Source organism: Phallusia mammillata, chromosome 6, assembly GCF_965637545.1.
Source record: "Phallusia mammillata chromosome 6, kaPhaMamm4.hap1.1, whole genome shotgun sequence".
Lineage (NCBI taxonomy): Eukaryota > Metazoa > Chordata > Ascidiacea > Phlebobranchia > Ascidiidae > Phallusia > Phallusia mammillata.
In genome coordinates this window covers 15,158,363-15,179,588 of record NC_137257.1, presented here as the reverse complement: position 1 = coordinate 15,179,588, position 21,226 = coordinate 15,158,363, and the positions used below count along the sequence as shown (strand labels likewise).

Here is a 21,226-nt window from a genome sequence, read left to right as displayed (position 1 = left end):
GGTTGTGTCATCAGCAAACATGATTGCCTGTCCTGATGTTATGCTATTTGGCAGATCATTAATGTATATTAAAAATAGTAACGGGCCAAGATTACTTCCCTGGGGTACACCACAACTTATTGGTAGGTCATTAGATGTTTTGTTGCCAAGTTGGACCCTCTGTTTTCTATTAGACAGGTAACTCTTAAAAAAGTCTAAGGCAACCCCTCTGATGCCATGATGATTTAGTTTTCCCATTAATATAGTGTGGTCTATAGTATCAAATGCCTTTGATAGGTCAAGAAATATTCCAACTGCCTGTTGATTGTTCTGAAAGGCATCTGTGATACTCGATATAATATTAAGTATTATTTTTTACATTTTTTTGTTAATAGACACAAATAAAGCTTAATTAAACACAAAACCTACTTTTTATGTGGGTTAAAATACCCAAACAACCCAAAATTCAACTTAATCCATCCTTAAACCTGGGGTAGGGCAGGATTAAAATTTTGCCTATTTAATCCGAGATTAAAATTTAATCTAGGTTGGTGAATACGACTACCAAGGATTATCCCTTACTTAATCTAGGATTACGTTAATCTAGGTTTAATCTAACTTTGTGAATTCCACCCTAACTGTACTGACTCAATTTTTTTCTTTTTTGACTCATAAATGAGTCAGTATCTGGAAATTGACAATTTGGCTTGATCTTAACAATAAGGCATGGCTCATTTTGAGATAAACATTTTGGCTTACTTTGACATCAATATTTGGCTCAGGTTGAGCCTTGGCTTATTATAACTGGTTTTTCATTTGTTTTATAACAAGCCAGCATTGACTCAAATATATGCTTTACAAAGTTGCGACTGAAAATGGCTCAAACTGAGGCAATTTTTGGCTAGAAACGAGCCAAACCATTTTTAGTTTACAAACTTTCAGTGTGAAAGTAGAAACATGACTCATTACAACCCGATACTGGAGTGATATAAGCCATGGTTAAAAAGTTTAAAATGAGCCATTCCAAGTCATTTTTGGCTTGAATTCGGCCTTTTTTCATTTTTCGGATCCGTAGAGCCATTATTTTTGTGAGGTTAAGCACTAAGCACTATGTTGATTTCAAATATTTATGTCTTTTAAAATGTGCTAAGTGATGGTGAATATAGGTATCTTTAGCTATACATAGCCTTTTAAAAGTATATTATGTATGAAAGACCACCCTATTTATTGTCATTACATGCAGCATGCATTGTATTTTAGTAAACATGTACACTTCTATCTTGCTGCTTGCTTTATCCGCGCTGTTGTTTTCAGATGCGCTGGTATCTAAAACAAAATCGCATATATTTTGCTAAAAGTAGCCTGTGTGCATAATATCTGCAATTTTACAAAGAGAAAAATATAATCTGTCTAGTTTATTGCAATACATTATATTATGTTCATTACCTGCACTTTTGATGTACTGAATGCTTCCATTTTCGCCATGTTTTCAAAATAAAGTATTATTTAGACTTGAAGAGGCAGTGACGACCTTACAACATCGAATATACGCAAAGTAAACCACTACGCAACGGCCTACATGACGTAACAAAAGTTCGCAAAAATCTGTCCCTGTGATTGGTTAAAAAAGCCCCATATGCGAAATAGATTACATTTTGGAAATATGCATACGGGCAGGGCCGGATTAACACCATTAGAGGCCCTAAGCACTAAAACAATTTGGTGCCCCTTACACCATTTTTAATTCGAAATATAAACGTAAAAACAAAATTCTTCATCGAAATTTTTAATATACAGCAAGGGTAATAGACAGTCAGCTTAGCTGATATTAAACTGGCAGATTTGTTTCAGAATGTCAGAAATACTTCAAAACTCAATTAAAAATTTTGCTGCTGCCTTCCCCAGTCTCAGCACTGTTGCCCAATTGTAAAACATACTAGTATTAGCGTCGTGTTTAATTTACGTTTGCCACATACGCGAATAAGTTTTCAAACAGCATGCTATTAACTAAGCATTGCCTTACTGTCTTGACCAGGGGTGCCCAATCTTTTTTGACTCAAGATCGACGTTTGAGGTAGTCCAACTCTCGGGATCTACCATTCCAGTACAAACTAACAAGATAATGCAAGACTATGTGTGTATTACCAAAGGAAAACTAGCATTTTCCGAGCCCTGTTTTACGTTTATTATCATGGTTTGGGTGTGACTTTTTACACTGCATTGAACTTATTTTTTTATAATTCATCCGATGCTAATCTTGATAATAGAAAAATTACCAGCACAAAGTAACCATTACTACTGTAACTATTATTTTTGTGACGTAACTATTACTTTTGTGTCTTTTGCGACGTAAAGCGTCGACTGAGTATTTGTGGTGTGAACCACCCGATCCGTCTGGAAGTCCCCGATTAAAATCGGCTGTGTTACGCAGAATAATGCGTTTCTTATCGGGCGGGATTAGAATCTTTAGAACCTGTGTTATAACACAGCCCGATTGCGGACGGTTTTATCGGTAATGGCAGTGAAACATTAAATTTGTTTTTTAATGGCAAATATTATTTTTGCTGTGACAATAATCGCAGGTAAATTGGGTTTTATATCAAAATGGCAGTTAATTGTAAAACAGCAAGACAAAAACAAATGCATTGTAAGCTGTGAAATAAATACCTTGTTACTGCCTTTCTAAACTCAACTCTTTCTGTATTTCTGGCTGATGTTATTTTGAATTTTTAGCACAGTTAAAACCCCCAATATTGAATATTAACTCTGTTTTACGACACTTAGACTGCTTATTGGTAGCTAAACGCAAGCCTCTTTTGTTTAATTAACCCATAATTGTCAAGTCAAATGAGCATACGCTTTATCTTTATTTTTCTATTGCAGTTTACCATCCAGGAAAAATGCTTAAGCTTGAAAAAATCAACAGAAACATTCCATATCAAAAAAATTGAAGAAAGTCTTTCATTGCAGAAGAATTTTGTCGACAAAAACAGCTCTCTCTTAAAGTGTCAGCAAAATCATTGATGTATACAACCTGTTACTTGCCTCACAGGAGAAAATTGTATGTCGAGATATGCACCACATACTTTAGTGTTACATGAATCAAATCGGAATATGTGTTATTTCTTTTCCACTGTTCTGCCTGCCTGCCTGCAAGTTTATTTATTAGTTCTTATACCCAAATTAAGAAATTGTATTCAAACATTTGTAGGCGTTGATATTATTTTACCTCCATGGTGATTATGGTCGCATGTAAATTCTGAGAATGTTTTGCACTCTGATGTAGAATCGGACAGTAAAAGTGATTCATCAGAAATAAATTGAGAACCTCTAGTTTTGACCAGTAGTCTGCATGATAGCATGTTGTAACAATTGTGTGGTTCAACCTCATTTTCACATGATATCTGGTTTAATTTTCTTGATAATTCAGCAAATCATTACATTTTCAGCTGTACAATATTGTTTCACCTTTTTGTTGTATTTTTCGTTTTCATTAGTACAGGCTTTAACGAGTTTGAGACCACTAACGGCTTGAGGTATATGGAAACGGTTTTTATACGCCAACTCTAAACAACATTCAGTAAACGCTTGCAAAATATCGTTAAAATCTGATCATAACGTCGAAAATGAGAGGCGCACATCATAAGCGAATACATGGTATAACCGCTTTAAAAATGATTTTTGCGCTGTCGAATTATGTAGCTTATAAAAGCTCCAGATGACAAACGGTTTAAGATAAACACAAACGGTTTTCACAGGTCAACTCTAAAATACATCCAGTAAAGGCATACAAAATATCGTTTAAATCTGATCATAACCTCGTAAATGAGAGGCGTGCATCATAAGCGAATGCAGGGCATGACCGCTTCAAAAATGATTTTTGGGCAGTCGACCAATGTAGCCTATACAAGCTCCAGATTTTAAACGGTTTAAGATAAACACAAACGGTTTTTCACAGGTCAACTCCAAAATACAGCTAGTAAACGCATACAAAACATCGTTTAAATGTGATAATAACTTTAAACCGTTTAAAATCTGGAGCCTGTACATGCTATATGGGTAGACCGCGCAAAAATCATTTTTCAGCGGTCATGCCCTGCGTTCGCTTATGATGCACGCCTCTCATTTACGAGGTTATGATCAGATTCAAACGATATTTTGTTTGCCTTTACTGGATGTATTTTAGAGTTGACCTGTGAAAACCGTTTGTGTTTATCTTTAACCGTTTAACATCTGGAGCTTGCATAGCCTACCATTGGTTGACTGCGCAAAAATCACATTTAAAGCGGTCACGCCCTGCATTCGCTTATAATGCACGCCTCTCATTTACGAGGTTATGATCAGATTTAAACGACATTTTGTATGCCTTTACTGGATGTATTTTAGAGTTGACCTGTGAAAACCGTTTGTGTTTATCTTAAACCGTTTAAAATCTGGAGCTTGTATAGGCTACATTGGTCGACTGCCCAAAAATCATTTTTGAAGCGGTCAAGCCCTGCATTCGCTTATAATGCACGCCTCTCATTTACGAGGTTATGATCAGATTTAAACGACATTTTGTATGCCTTTACTGGATGTATTTTGGAGTTGACCTGTGAAAACCGTTTGTGTTTATCTTAAACCGTTTAAAATCTGGAGCTTTTATAGGCTACATCATTGGTTCTTAACCAGGGGTACGTGTACCCCTTGGGGGTACGAAGCACCAAAGCAGGGGGTACGACATGCAGGGTGAAATTATATGCTATTTAATTATAAGCATATTTATGAAGAATGCGTAACAAGTTAGTTTGTTATATATCTAAAACATGTTAGTTTTGTACTACTTACAATACTGTTTTTATGCATGCATTCAACACCCAAGTTATAAATACACTAAGTTTGATCCCTACTTTAACAATTATATTTACTTCCGTGGGCCATTGTAAACAGGGGGTACGAGAAAATTTCATGAAAGCTCAAAGGGTACGAGCGCGAAAAAGGTTAAGAAACACTGGGCTACATAATTCGACAGCGCAAAAATCACATTTAAAGCGGTCACGCCCTGCATTCGCTCATAATGCACGCCTCTCATTTACGAGGTTATGATCAGATTTAAACGACATTTTGTATGCCTTTACTGGATGTATTTTAGAGTTGACCTGTGAAAACCGTTTGTGTTTATCTTAAACCGTTTAAAATCTGGAGCTTTTATAGGCTACATCATTGGTTCTTAACCAGGGGTACGTGTACCCCTTGGGGGTACGAAGCACCAAAGCAGGGGGTACGACATGCAGGGTGAAATTATATGCTATTTAATTATAAGCATATTTATGAAGAATGCGTAACAAGTTAGTTTGTTATATATCTAAAACATGTTAGTTTTGTACTACTTACAATACTGTTTTTATGCATGCATTCAACACCCAAGTTATAAATACACTAAGTTTGATCCCTACTTTAACAATTATATTTACTTCCGTGGGCCATTGTAAACAGGGGGTACGAGAAAATTTCATGAAAGCTCAAAGGGTACGAGCGCGAAAAAGGTTAAGAAACACTGGGCTACATAATTCGACAGCGCAAAAATCACATTTAAAGCGGTCACGCCCTGCATTCGCTCATAATGCACGCATCTCATTTACGAGGTTATGATCAGATTTAAACGATATTTTGTTTGCCTTTACTGGATGTATTTTAGAGTTGACCTGTGAAAACCGTTTGTGTTTATCTTTAACCGTTTAACATCTGGAGCTTGTATAGCCTACCATTGGTTGACTGCGCAAAAATCATATTTAAAGCGGTCACGCCCTGCATTCACTTATAATGCACGCCTCTCATTTACGAGGTTATGATCAGATTTAAACGACATTTTGTATGGCTTTACTGGATGTATTTTAGAGTTGACCTGTAAAAACCGTTTGCGTTTACCTTAAACCGTTTGTCATCTGGAGCTTTTATAGGCTACATAATTCGACAGCGCAAAAATCATTTTTAAAGCGGTTATGCCATGTATTCGCTTATGATGTACGCCTCTCATTTTCGACGTTATGATCAGATTTTAACGATATTTTGCAAGCGTTTACTGAATGTTGTTTAGAGTTGGCGTGTAAAAACCGTTTCCATATACCTCAAGCCGTTAGTGGTCTCAAACACGTTAAAGCCTGTACTAATGAAAACGATGAAACACCAAATGCACAGTGAGGACAACACTTTATTGATGGAAAATTCACCTTATGAACCCAATTTCCACACTTCAACATTTTCAAGTTGAGTCCCATAGTTATATGAAAGCAGAAATAAATGGGAAGAGAATAAATAATTACATTCACAGCAATTGGTTGATTGGTCAGTTAAAACCTGCATTTACAAGTACATAGTACATACTAAACAAGGATCTTTAAGTAAACTGACTAAAATAAAACAAAAAGGTGAAACAATATTGTGCAGCTGAAAATGTAATGATTTGCTGAATTATCAAGAAAATTAAACCAGATATCATGTGGAAATGAGGTTGAACCACACAATTGTTACAACATGCTATCATGCAGACTAGCCTACTGGTCAAAACTAGAGGTTCTCAATTTATGTCTGATGAATCACTTTTACTGTCCGATTCTACACCAGAGTGCAAAACATTCTCAGAATTTACATGCGACCATAATCACCATGGAGGTAAAATAATATCAACGCCTACAAATGTTTGAATACAATTTCTTAATTTGGGTATAAGAACTAATAAATAAACTTGCAGGCAGGCAGGCAGAACAGTGGAAAAGAAATAACACATATTCCGATTTGATTCATGTAAAACTAAAGTATGTGGTGCATATCTCGACATACAATTTTCTCCTGTGAGGCAAGTAACAGGTTGTATACATCAATGATTTTGCTGACACTTTAAGAGAGTGCTGTTTTTGTCGACAAAATTCTTCTGCAATGAGACTTTCTTCAATTTTTTGGATATGGAATGTTCCTGTTGATTGTTTCAAGCTTTAAGCATTTTTCCAGATGGTGAACTGCAATAAAAAAATAAAGATATAGTCTATGCTCATTTGACTTGACAATTATGGGTTAAACAAAAGAGGCTTGAGTTTAGTCACCAATAAGCAGTCTAAGTGTTATAAAACAGAGTTAATATTCAATATTGGGGGTTTTAGCTGTGCTAAAATTCAAAATAACATGAGCCAGAAACACAGAAAGAGTTGAGTTTAGAAAGGCAGTAACAAGGCAGCCACTTACTGTGAATCATTTCAATTCAAATCCAATCTACAAGTCCCTCATATGACAGTGTGCTGGTCCTCACTTTGCTTCATATAAAGGTAAGAACTGGAAATTCTTCTCCCTGAAAGGTCTTGCATCAAATCACGTGTTCAAATCACGTGGTCTCTCCGGATTAATCAGCAAACATCTGTTCTTTTCTCGAGATTGCTTTTTGTAATTTATATTTTTTCCCTTTTTGGACGACCTTATTAACCTTGAGTTAATCAAGCGTAATGACTTTGGTACATTGATTTCTAATCCCCGTGTGTCCAATTTCTTATCTCTCGTATCGTATCGTCGTATCGATTCTAATCTTGATTAAGTAAAATACCGGACTTATAAATACCACGCCACAAACATTGAGATTCATTCCGATTATAATTCCAAGTCTCATTCTGGTCAATGTGCGAATATTATATTCTGTCATTATTCGCTTAATGTACGAATCGCTCGTCAACTTGGTGTTACGTTGAACTTGTAAAAGAAAGTTATCTGTGTTCGTCTGTTTGTTATGTTGCTTGTAATAAAACTCGTGAAGTAGATACTTAAGTCTGTGCTATGCTCAGTTATTAACCGGAGTCAGCTTTGCACACACTGCAAATTTCATAAATTTTGGCAAAATGCCGGACACCTTATGAGCCATGGTAAAAGTAAGTTAGAAGATAATGGTTAGTGAACATGCATTAAACTAGTAATGATTAGAGTTAATTTTAGTTTGGCTATGCGCAGTTACTTTTTCAGAAGGTTAAAAGTTGCGTGTTCGTTAAATCACGAGAGGGCGAACCAATTTGAGAGATAAGAAATTGGACACACGGGGATTAGAAATCAATGTACCAAAGTCATTACGCTTGATTAACTCAAGGTTAATAAGGTCGTCCAAAAAGGGAAAAAATATAAATTACAAAAAGCAATCTCGAGAAAAGAACAGATGTTTGCTGATTAATCCGGAGAGACCACGTGATTTGAACACGTGATTTGATGCAGTCTCTTTGCATTGCTTCTTTGCCAGAACCTTGATGCCAATCAGGTACTTCAATCTTGATTCTTGGCTCATTTTAGTGTTTAACATATTCATTTCACACCTTAGAATGCATTTGTTTTTGTCTTGCTGTTTTACAATTAACTGCCATTTTGATATAAAACCCAATTTACCTGCGATTATTATCACAGCAAAAATAATATTTGCCAATAAAAAACAAATTTAATGCTCCACTGCCATTACCGATAAAACCGTCCGCAATCGGGCTGTGTTATAACACAGGTTCTAAAGATTCTAATCCCGCCCGATAAGAAACGCATTATTCTGCGTAACACAGCCGATTTTAATCGGGGACTTCCAGACGGATCGGGTGTGTAAACATATCAACAAATCCTAATGAATAACTTTCACAATAAAGTCATCTATGTAGGGCAAAATTCTCTAAAAACGCATTACAAAACAAGTATTTTAAATAATTTTCTGAATCCCTCGCGGTCGACTTGATATCAGTCCGAGATCGACCAGTCGATCGCGATCGACGGGTTGGGCAGCCATGAGTCTTGACTGTTTCAGGTTTTAACAAACAGAACAACGCAACGTTGTTACGTCATATAGCACGCAATTAATCCTTTTGTCAGTTATTTTATTTGATTTTCTCGCTTTATAAACAGAACTTCTTCATTTTCATTACATTTTGAATATAGTTGTAGTTTTTTGTTAGATTCAATAATTTACCTAGAAACCATTTCTGTGGTGCCCCTCCTCTACTTGATGCCCTAAGCACGTGCTTATATTGCTTATAGGTTAATCCAGCACTGCATACGGGTGAGTAGTTTGAAAAATAAACATTTCAATAGTGTATTTGTTACGTCATAGTGACTAGAAACAATTAGGGCCGAATGCAGAAACCTGGATTATCTCAAGTCGCGGCTTAGCGCCAATCGAGGCTCAGCCGATCCCCGGATCATAGGCCCGGCTCAGCGGTATGCAGAAACTCGGATCAAGCTCGGTTCAGCCAAGCCTTGGATTTGGTCTGTCACGCATCACTGACGCCAAATTTTCCGTTGTGACTCAGCTTTTGTTTTGGCGCGAATAGGTTTGGACGGCAAATTGCAACAGGAAAGTTGTCGCTAACATTTTGGAGTGGACAGAAATGAGGCAGACGGCGGCGAAAAAAGTTTAGACAGTACCGTTTTTTTGTAGGATTGTTCCTCAACTTTGACAAAAAGTAGTTGTATTCTCTTGAGAACTTTTTGCGAGTATCAAGTTCAGTGTAAATAGCTTTATTACTGATATCTGTCAGCTAACAGTTGTGTTTTTTTTAGGCACTATAACTCATTTATGATTATAGAACAATGTCTTCAATAGAAGTTTGCAGCAAAAGGGCACGCCACAGCTTTGTTGATGCTGACAAAGAGTGGTTGGCAGCTTTGCTCACTGATCCGAAGTTCGACTTCAGTGACGTGATTGAATGCAAAGCTACCGACAAGGCTTCTGCACGGCGCAAGGAATTGGCTTGGCAGCAGGTCACGGAAGCTTATAATAGCTGTGTCCAAAACCCTTGTGACACTAGCCATTTAAAGCGACTGTGGAAAAACCAGAAAGCCAGATCCAAGAAATTGCATGCCGACAACAGGCGAGAGATGTTCAAGACAGGTGGTGGGCAACGGGTGGCACTAAATACCGCATGTGACCGCATGTGGCCGCATGTGCCGCATGTGACCGCATGTGATTCCTCTTAAAATACACCATGTTATGTGAAATGTAAGAATTCCAGCCCCATTAGGGGTAAAATAGACCAGATTCTAGATTGATTTTAATTTCAAACCTTCACCCAACCCTAATAGCTCTAACCGTCAGCGCTTTCAAAAGTCCGCAAAATTATTTTTTGGTAAAAGCATATTTAAGTCCTTCACAGATTCCTGCCGTGTGATAACATGCGGTCACATGCGGTAGCATGCGGTATACCATGCGGTCACATGCGGTCACATGCGGCCACATGCGGTATTTAGTACCACCGGTGGGCAACCACTACTTGTTGAGGACCCTCTTGCCGAGTTGGTCACAGGTACAGTGAGAGCAGTTGTAAACTTATGATTGTAGCAGTCAAGTTTTTTTTTAACAAGAGTGTTTTTTATGTGCAGCAGCCCTTCCATCACAAGTGTTTCCTTTGGGAAACAACTTTGACTGTGACGCAGAGGCCACCCCCAACGAAGAGAGCAGAATGGTTGTTGTTGAGTGAACAACTGCAGCGCCAGGCACATCAACAACTGTGTCTCAGCCACAGAGCAGCAATCTCCGCTCGATGCGCAAAAATGAAATGGCAACAAGGCAGCTATTGTTAGAAAGGGAGCTAGCTCTCAAAGACGAGCAGCTCAGTGAAGCAAAGAAAGGCGAGCTAGTGTTACATGTTTTTTTTCAATTGTAATGTAAGGTATCAATCCGCACGAATACTTTGTTCTTTCCTCGTTACCTTCAGAAACTGTTTCGTTCTTCCCCAATTTTTCAAAATTTACCCACCAAATTTACTCCAGTTGCCTTTTTTCTTTTTATCTTTTCTGAAAAATCGGGGTAAATTTACGTCATTTACCCGGGTCAATTTGTGCATGTGAACAGGCTTACTGTTGCAACAAGGTCGAAATAAACTACCGAACAAAAGTTAGGTACAACACCAAATTACAAATTAGCTGTTGATAAACCAACAACAAGAGAGCCAGCATGAGACTAAATTGATAAAAGTGTAAAATAAGACTTAATTTCACAAATGCTTACAATAATTAACATTACAACAAACAATATTGACTAAAAAACAACAAAAAATAATTACGAATCATAATATTTCTATGGCGCGAGGCATTATGACGATATTCCTTTTTAAATGTATTTACACAACAGGGGATTCCAAAAACACGGCATGAGGAAAAGCAAATGTTATGAGGGAATGTTTGAGAGGCTACATCTCGGCTTTGCGACGAGCTAGCAACAAGCGGGAGCCATCGCAGGAAACCTTAGGGCCACTACCGTCGACTGATGCACCCCCGGTAGATATGTCACCGGAGGGCGCTGCACAGTGCCCCCTCTCCCAAAGAAACTTTTTCAAAAATGGTAATTGTGACGTCACAAAGTCATTTTTTGGAATTCGAAGTCGGCAAAGACGGTAAAAAATAGAGAGAAGCCTCAAAAAAGCTGATGAGCAATTTCAAGTCGATCGCTTGATTACTTTTCTCTCAGCAGACAATTTAGTTGTGGCATGTCGGCCTTGTGTAGAGTGCGCACGCTTTGGGCTTACGTATTTTTGAGCAGCCCCACAATTTTTTGTTGGTTTTGGCAAATGGCAAAATTACAAGTCACATGCGAAAACAAGCGCGAATGACTGGTAAAAACGTGCAGTAAACAGCGATAAAAACGGTCACGTGATAAACATCTTGGATTGTGCTTGAAAATTATCGTGTTTTGTGTAAGTAACATGCTACATAACATAATTTCGTTTGGAGTGCCAGAAACATCACAGTTCATTTTAATAATTGATTAACAATGCAGTTAAAAAGACATTATATGGTCGTGTAGAATTCATTTGGTCGTTCAAATTGTTGGAAACTTTAAAATCGGATTTACCGCACATCATACTCGTAATGCACCTAACTCGATATGTGAAGAAGACGATGTACAGCACATTCTTTTCTATCGGCATTCACTAGGTGCTCCCTCCTTTTTTCGCGCTTCCTGACTATCTTTCATGTTTTGCTACGTAATCATTTTTTGCAACAAGCAAGTTAAGTGACAAAAAACAAAACACTGTTGGGACGACACATAGTTTTTCTCCTAACGCTATGGCCACCAAAATATATTTTGGTTACACGGTAGCACAATTTGCAAGATTTTCTTGGTGACTTACTCTGGTTTTACCGCCTTTTCCAACTTCGTTTCAAGAAAAAGTGATTGAAAAGATAACTTTTTTAAAAAACGTCCTTACAAAACTGGTGGTATTGTAGCAGAGTTGTAAGTCGGGTCTGACTTCACTGGCCGGCTTCGGGTCATGTTTGGGTTTCATGAAAAACGGGCTTGATTCGGGCCTGACTTTACACTTGTATCGGCATTTTTTTTTCAATATGCTTAGCGAGCTAAGTAGCCAGCTGCTGGTCCTGACCTAATGTCAAACAGCCCTAAAACCCTATGTTTAAGACCAATTGTATTTTGATTGTCTTCGTCTTTTCTGAAGCTTTAATACAGGGGTGTCCAACTCGAAAGCACCGCCGTGCCAATCTAGGTATAAAAAAATATACTCGCGTGCCAACGTTTGGTAGGCCTACTTTTTCCAAACCATGTCTTAAACGTCTTAACCGTAGAAAAAAATATGTTGTCAAACGCGAGTAAACTTGTTTATGATACTCCAGAAACCTTTTATAACATACCATGTCGCTTAAAGCGCAGAATCCATAACATGGAATATCATAAAGGCCCGGAATTATCCAGAATTCGACAGTTTCAAGCGCCTAAAAGTAGACGGATCGAGTCTAAAAACGACCAATTTAATTAGTGGATTTGTGTAACCTTGATACTGATCATTTTTACTGGTTAGAATAAAGGCCAAAAAGAATCAATAGAAAAATATTAATTGCGTGACAAATCCTAATGTTTACTATCTGAATGTCCAAAAATTGCGTGCCATTTTCAAATGCTCTGCGTGCCACTTTTGGCACGCGTGCCACGTGTTGGACATCCCTGCTTTAATATATACGCCTGTCAATAAAACTTTCCGGCCTAAACGGGCTTCTCAAAAACGATTCGGGTTCGGCCGAGTTTCGTGCTTCTACTTTCGGGTCGGGCTCCAGTTTCAGGCCCATTTGCAACTCTGTGTTGTAGCTTTCTCTGTTGACACATTTTCCGTGAGGTATTTGAGAAAAAAAAAAACGATTGAGTCATCATCATCCTAATGAACATGTCTTTGTTTGATAACCTTTTTTTGTATTTTCACATTTTCGTATTTATAGTGCAGCATTTTTGGGTATTTTAAGTATTTTTTGCTTTCAAAAACGCTCAAATGTTAGCAGTGATGTATAAAACTTGTTTAAGTACAATTTGTTACTGTACCTTAAATGTGTTTTCCATTTTATTTCCCCCTTTTTACCACAGTGGTTTGCAAGGGGGCGCATGAGTGACGTCAAATTTTAGTGCTGTTAAAAACAGGGTTAATGACGTCATAGATACGCAAAATTTTGCATGACGTCATCATATGACCTAAACTATGTTGTGACGTAATTTCATGATATTGTGACGTCATTAACCTATGTACGTACAATTGTACACTAGACCAGTGCTCCGCAACCGGTGTGCCGCGGCACACTGGTGTGCCGCAAGACGATGCTGGGTGTGCCGCCGCAAAACCGTAACTTTTTGTTTTAAAATTGTTTTTGTGTATTTTAACATTCTAGTAAACGATACAGTTCACAACACCAAACTAAAGCTACACTACCCATTGGTGTTTTATTACGTCATAATATACTTTGCATTCGTGTTTTATTACGTCATAATGGCTTAATCGGCACGGTGTGGACCCAAGAGGGTTTTTGTGCCGCCCGCGAACTAACTTTTAAATTTTAGGTGTTTACCTCAGGTGGAATACCCTGTCAGACCACCGATTTTAAGAAACAATTATTCTTTATTAGTAATGGCTAGAAATAAATGCGACGTTTTAATCGTATGATGGAAATAGTTCCTCCTGGTGAAATCAGCAATTCCAATTGTTGCGTCAAATTTTTCAATTGTTTCGGCATTGTATGCCATTGTTTTCGACATAGAAGTTTACTGCACTTGGTATTTTTACTTTGCTACACCGTCTGTTTCTTGTTTATTGCATTGCAAATGTTTTATGCACATTATATGGCATAAACCAGTGGTTCTCAAAGTATGGGTCGCGACCCAAACATGGGTCGCGCAGGGTCAAAATATGGGTCGCGCTGTGGTGATTCTATTCGGCCCAAAGGAACGAACTCTTGCGGCATTAATTAAACACAAACGAATTTACTTTATGCAGTAATAAAGTCACCTCACTCGACCACGCTGTACAGTAAAATGAACCAATCACTGCAACATGCCAACAATAGCCTTTCAATTTTACTGTAACGCACATGGCGATTGTTACGTTATAGCAGGGGAAATAACAGGACAAGTTGGTCATGCCAAACACAACGTGGAGATGTAACAGTTAGCGTTTAAGGATGCGTAAGTATTCGTAAAAGGGAAACATTTTTTTAAAATTAGGATTCACTTTTATCAATGATCATGGTGCTGCAAACCTACAATGTGTTAAGCCTGCAGCCATTTTGACATGGCCAGATTCCTAAGCGGCGACGACGTGACCTTGAAATTGCAATCAGTCTCGTTATCGAACAGTCGAATCACAGACCTTTCACTAAATATAAAATATCAAGTGGTCTCCCGAATGCAAAATAGAGCCTTGCATTGAAGATATTATGGAGGAAAAATTGCAGTTTTGTCAATCCAATTAAGAAAAATAAATCATTTGTTTGTAATAAATTGTTTCATAGTACTGTGTACTACAACTGGTTGTCTGTGTCTTTTTCTATTTCATGCATATCAAAAAAGTATACATTTTTTGATGTTTGAGACTTGGGTCGTGAGATGTTCATAAAACTCAGATTTGGGTCGCGGTCAAAAAAGTTTGAGAACCACTGGCATAAACGCACAACATTTTCAAGGACATAATATTTTTGTTCATATTACTTTTACAAAAAAAGTAGTTCCAATAGTACGGCCCTTTACCAACGTAAAAAAAATGTTTTTGGCCCTCAAAGAAGTTTAGGACCCCTAGATTAATGCGTTTTTAGGCTTTCAAAAATTCAAATCGCATTTTTTGGGACGGTGTGCCGCCAAACATTTAACTCATGTATGGTGTGACGTGTGCGAAAAAAGGTTGCGGAGCACTGCACTAGACCCCATTTATTTCCACTCAGTAATGATTTATTTCAACACTAACTTAATAACGTATATCCAGTACACCTACACTAATACACATCACAGTCAATCTACGCATATTTATATGTTATTACACACTGGAATACATGCGTCCTATTAAGTTACAAATCATATCTGAAAAAATCGCTATACAGATGCCTAAAATAAAAATTATCGACATTTTTCCACTCTCTCCCCATTGCCCGCAATGCATTTTTGGGCCGCCATTACGCTTCAACTTGCTTCAACCGTGACGGCCAGTAGCGCAATCCAGGGTTTATAGAGATCAGTGGGTTGCAGCTATAACACAACAACCAAACTTTTCTGAAAACCAAACTTTCTGACAACCGAACTTTTCGACCATGTAAACAAGGCAGAAAAATCAGCAGTAAGCAGGCTTGTGCTATCAAGCAGAACATCAATTGTAACTTAACTTGTGACGTCACAGGAAACAGTTTGTTGTGTAATTTCATGTTTAATTTTGTTACCACATTATTTCTTGGCGTAACCACAACATTCAGCATTATAAGAGCCCATTCTTTCTTTCTTTCTCTTAAAAGCCCGCTCCTTTTTGATCCGTCTGTCGTTTGAATTTACGCCTCAGTTGTGTTACATAAAGAGATAATTTTGCATAAAGTAGCCTGCATGACGTTGCGAATCTTAGTTTAAGTAAGTTTGGTACTGTACGAAAACTGAAATATTCTTTCAATATGATGGCAAGTGACATTGAATATGAAGCGTGTGATGGAACTATGACAGAGACTATTGTTTAAATCGATTCGCCCTCTTTCACGTGTAAGAAGACGATTGGTACTGAACAGAAACACGCTATAACTATATCAAACACGGAGATGACCTTATCGCAACTATAATAACTACTTATTCAAATTGAAAAGGAGCTAACGCGTCCCTGTATACTGGTGAGATGGAAATGTCCAGTGGAATCTGTAAGGAAATTCTGAGTGTCTTCAATTGTTTTTCCAAATCCGTCTTGTTTACCAATTTTTTTTTTCTTGAAGTTGATGCATAGGGAAGAATGTTTATGTCTGGGTCTGCTGTACATGATAGCACAATCCCATTTTGTTGCCAAATCTTTCTTTTACCAAACTGTAAATGATATACTTTAACACTAACGCAATACGTTTTCATACAGACCTAGTACCCTTTGAATTTTAGGCTTATTTACAGGATAATAAGTACACGACCACCGTATGTTTGTTAAAATGCAGACAATTTAGACAAAAATAGCTCATAAATTGCTCTTTATCGACATTTTTTGGGATTAATCCGGTTGTTTTCGCTTTTATAGCAAATTTGCGCATCTACCCATATATAATTTTTGAAACTTAAATTTTAATTGTCTTTGTGTGGTTTAGCATCTGCGTTTTAATTTGTCGGGGAGGAATAAGAACGTTTTCAACTATTAGGTGAGGAATTCGGCGAAATGGGTTGTGAACCATTGGCCTCGTAATTACTTGGTTATCTTAACAAAACTTCTTTGAAAGGACTAGCAATTCCTCTCTGCTGGCGTGTGATGTTGCATAATCCAACATATGGTGTGATTTTAACACAGACCCAGACTGATTTCCGTTTTGTTTGAAACGTGATTATTTTTCAAAATAGATGCTTAATGTTTCGCAAACAAAACAGGATGTCCTGTTCTTTTGCACCCGCTCGGTACTCGGATTTGCGACAAAACGTTTGGTTTCCACTTGATGTTTGTTTATGTTTAAGGATGGGATTGGTTCTATTGAGACTAAAACCTAGACTAACAGTTTATTAAGCCTAATGTTTATCCTTCTGTTTGTATAGGCAATCTATGATGTGTTGTTAATATTTAGAATTGTTGTCTGACTATGTATCTAGCATTTTGCCATGTGTGTTATATCGTAGCTCATTACATTGAAATTAGATGGTCGTGTGTAGGCCTTGCAAGTGGTTGTAGACATTCGGCGGTATTACCTTGCTAAAAGTAGTTTAACTTTTATTTAAACGGGAATTAGCACACAAAGATCCACAAGCGTAAGAGTGAACTCATCCTTGATTAAAAACAAATTAAAACACTGAATCGTTGTTGCCATAAAACTATATTTCAATTTGTGACACCAGTTTAGTTTTCAATTTGTAACACCGCGGGTGATTATTCATGCGAAACGGGAACTAATAAGCAATAATTATACTTTATTGCTGTCTTGCGTAAATATTCTTATCAATAATTCGTTGTGTAGGCTACTGTGTGTAAATTTCTTATCAATTTGTTAAGTTTCGGCCTTTTATAAAATACTCCGATATGAAACGGAAACACAACGCTTTTGACTTATATCACATTTAAAAATTTTGTAATTACGCAAAGTTTTGTTACCTAATTTTTTTTAACAATTCATTATTTGTACCCTTACGCCACACTCACTTTTTTGTATGCTCTGTCTGGACACAGACTGCGCATTGCGTTAACGTGCGGAAAAACGGTCCGTAATCTGACTTGCGTAAACGGACCGAATTTGCGTTCCGAAATTGTATGCTTGCTATACACAGGATCCGAACGATGCGACGCAGCTTGTAGCAGAAACTTCAACCAGCACTTAAAGGTATATAAACAACAACTATGGGCATATGATTTCTCTGAATAATAAAACATAGTTACAAATTTCTACACCTGGATGCTTTATTTGCAGTTTTCTTTATTTTAAATATTGTTATCAGCAGCACTGACAGAAATATGTTATGAACTGAATCTTTGTTGACCCCTTTGTTTGCCCAATAACTATTGTTTCCTATAGCTTTTTGTATCCCGCTGTTGTTATGCGTTACAAGCGAATTCGAAGTACGTCCACCCGATTCGTCAACAAGTGCTCGATTAGAAGCGCTTGTGTTATGAAAAAATCCCCGTTTCTTATCGGGCGGTGTTATAATTTTAGAACATGTGTTATAACACAGCCCGATTTTATCGGCAATGGTAGTGAAGCAATAAATTTATTTTTTATTGAAAAATATTGTATTTTCTGTGGAAATAATCGCAGGTGAAATGGGTTTTACATGAAATTGGCAGTTAAATGTGAACTGTTATGACAAAAGCAAACGCATTTTAAGCAGTGAAATAGCAGCAGTACCAGATTCTCCTCGATTGTAAACTGTAAAGTACAAAATGGGCCAAGGTTGTTGTATCTAATAGGCATCCATGTTCTGATAACAAATGGAGTAATGAAAAGTGACAGTTCAGGGTGGGGAAAGCATTTCTAGTGCTTCATGAAGCAAACTAATGCCTAGCACACTATCAAATGAAGGACTTGGGACATTGGATTTGAAAAGCAATGAAAGATGGTGAGTGGTTGTCAATTGTCATGATATGCTTGTCATTCTCAACTGTTTCTATTATTTTAGCAGATGATAATTTGTTATTTATTTAGGCATGTTTAAAAATATAGTAGCTCATCTCTAGTGTGATCCTGGTTTTGTAAAACATTGGCTTTCATTTCTACTGGCCTAACTCAAGCATTTTTGTGTAAACTCCTACTTGTCAAATTAAATGTTGCATACACTTTTTCTTTTATTTTTTGTTGCAGTTCAACATCTGCAAAACTGAATAGAAGCAGAAAAAAGCAGCAGAATCATTCCAAAGGTAATTCAAGATTGCCTTGGACAACATGGAAGAAAGTAATTGATTGTGGAAGAATGGTGTGGGTGAAATGAGCTCACTGAAGTGTCAGCTAAATCATTGATGCATACAAAATGCTTCTTGCCTCACGTACAGGGGAACATTTTATTTTAAGATATTCACCACACACTTCAGTTTTACATGAATCAAATCGAAATATGTGTGTTTTTTGCCGCTGTACTACCTGAAGGCAGGTTTATTTAACAATTCTTGTGCCCAATTTAAAGCAAACTTGTTATGTTAGATGTGTTCAATGATTTGTTGGTGTTATTTTAATCTCGTACCCAAATTAAGGCAAACCTGTTGTGTTGGTTAGATGTGTTTCAACATTTGTTGGTATTAACGCTGTCTTACCTACATGACATAATCATGGCGTCGTTAAAAAAGCATCTTTTGGGTAAATATTTATACATTTTCACTTTGATGTAGACTCTTTCAGTAAAAGTGACAGGAATGAAAAACCTTTATTTTTAACCAGTAATCTCTATGATAGCTTGTTTGATACAACCTCATCTTTCACATGGTAGCTGGTTTAATTTTATTTCAGTAACTCGCAACACATTGCATTTTCAGCTGTACAATGTTGTTTCACCTTTTTTGTTTCTCAGTCTGTTTACTTGATGACCCCTTTTTAGTGTACTCATTGTAAATGCAGGTTTTTGCTTGATAAATCAATCTTCTAATTATTTATCCTCTTCACATTTATTTCTTCTTTCATATAACTGTGGCACCCAATATGAGTATGTTATTGTGTGGAAATTGGGTTTATGAGGTGCTTCATTTTTTCATTAATAAAATGTTGCCCTTAACTGTGCATTTGTTATTTCATCATTTTAAGTACTAGTCTTAACTGGTTTAAAATCACAAAGGGCTTGATGTAAACAAAAACGTTTTTCACAGTTCAACTCTAAACTACATCTAGTAAACGCCTAACCACCACATGATAAATGAGAGGCGTACATCATAAGCGAACGAAGGGCATGACCGCTTTAAAATGATTTTTCGCGCTGACGACCCTTGTAGCATATACAGGCTCCAGATCACAAGCGGTTTAAGTTAAATGAAAACGGTTTTTACAGGTCAACTCTAAAATACATCTAGTAAACACATACCAAATATCTTTAGAATCTAACCACCACATCATAAATGAGAGGCGTACATCATAAGCAAACGAAGGGCATGACCGCTTTAAAATAATTTTATGCGCTGACGACCTTTGCAGCATATACAGGCTCCAGGTCACAAACGGTTTAAGGTAAACAAAAACGGTTTTCACAGGTCAACTCTAAAATACATCTAGTAACGCATAAAAAATATCTTTAGAACTAACACCACATCATAAAAGAGAGGCGTACAAGCGAACGAAGGGGATGACCGCTTCAAAATAATTTTATGCGCTGTCGACCCAATAGCATGTACAGGCTCCAGAACACAAACGGCATAAAGTATTGAAAACGGTTTTCACAGGTTAACTTTAAACTAGACCTACGTCGAGTGAACGCATGCAAAATATCAATCAATTCTTATCATTACCCTAAAATCAAGAGGCGCTCATCATCACTATACGTTGAGATTGTATTCTACACGCTACAAGAAATTTACATGCTATAGGCCTACATGAAATCGACAGCACTAGCGGTCGTGCCCTGCGCTCGCTTATGATGTACGCCTCTTGTTTTTGATGTTCTTCTTAGAAGATAAAGATATTTGGTATGTGTTTACTAGATGTATTTTAGAGTTGACCTGTGAAAACCATTTTCATTTAACTTAAACGGTTTAAGGTTTAAGTTAAACCGCTTGTGATCTGGAGCCTGTATATGCTACAAGGGTAGTCAGCGCAAAAAATCATTTTAAAACGGTCATGCCCTCCGTTCGCTTGTACGCCTCTCTTTTATGATGTGGTGGTTAGATTCTAAAGATATTTTTTATGCGTTTACTAGATGTATTTTAGAGTTGACCTGTGAAAACCGTTTGTGATCTGGAGCCTGTATATGCTACAAAGGTCGTCAGCGCATAAGATTATTTTAAAGTGGTCATGCCCTTCGTTCGCTTATGATGTACGCCTATCATTTATCATGTGGTGGTTAGATTGTAAAGATATGTTTTATGCGTTTACTAGATGTAGTTTAGAGTTGAACTGCGAAAACCGTTTTTGTTTACATCAAGCCCTTTGTGATTTTAAACCAGTTAAGACTAGTACCTAAAATGATGAAATAACAAATGCACAGTTAAGGGCAACATTTTATTAATGAAAAAATGAAGCACCTCATAAACCCAATTTCCACACAATAACATACTCATATTGGGTGCCACAGTTATATGAAAGAAGAAATAAATGTGAAGAGGATAAATAATAAGAAGATTGATTTATCAAGCAAAAACCTGCATTTACAATGAGT

The 21,226-nt window shown here is 37.1% G+C and overlaps 1 protein-coding gene and 3 long non-coding RNA genes across 6 annotated transcripts in view; 3 read left to right on the top strand and 1 right to left on the bottom strand.

The window, feature by feature from the left end:
- Nucleotides 1-6,151: 6,151 nt before the first annotated feature.
- Nucleotides 6,152-7,623, bottom strand: LOC145233400 (uncharacterized). The gene is made up of 2 exons (XR_013861086.1): nucleotides 7,198-7,623; nucleotides 6,152-6,974 (listed from the first exon to the last, which is right to left on the bottom strand). It is a non-coding gene; the product is annotated as an uncharacterized LOC145233400 (long non-coding RNA).
- On the top strand, nucleotides 7,605-15,264 carry LOC145233399 (uncharacterized). The gene is made up of 2 exons (XR_013861085.1): nucleotides 7,605-10,265; nucleotides 10,342-15,264. It is a non-coding gene; the product is annotated as an uncharacterized LOC145233399 (long non-coding RNA).
- A 1,282-nt stretch (nucleotides 15,265-16,546) lies between these two features.
- LOC145231946 (asparagine--tRNA ligase, cytoplasmic-like) overlaps nucleotides 16,547-21,226 on the top strand; it is a 22,763-nt gene continuing 18,083 nt past the window's right edge. For 2 of the 3 annotated variants that reach the window (XM_080096416.1, XM_080096415.1), the window contains exon 1: nucleotides 16,547-17,760. The gene's annotated coding sequence lies outside the window, so the exon portion shown is untranslated. The remainder of the gene's footprint in view (nucleotides 17,761-21,226) is intronic. The other variant, XM_080096417.1, reaches the window with a different exon arrangement.
- LOC145231950 (uncharacterized) lies at nucleotides 17,988-19,641 on the top strand. The gene is made up of 2 exons (XR_013860797.1): nucleotides 17,988-18,493; nucleotides 18,736-19,641. It is a non-coding gene; the product is annotated as an uncharacterized LOC145231950 (long non-coding RNA).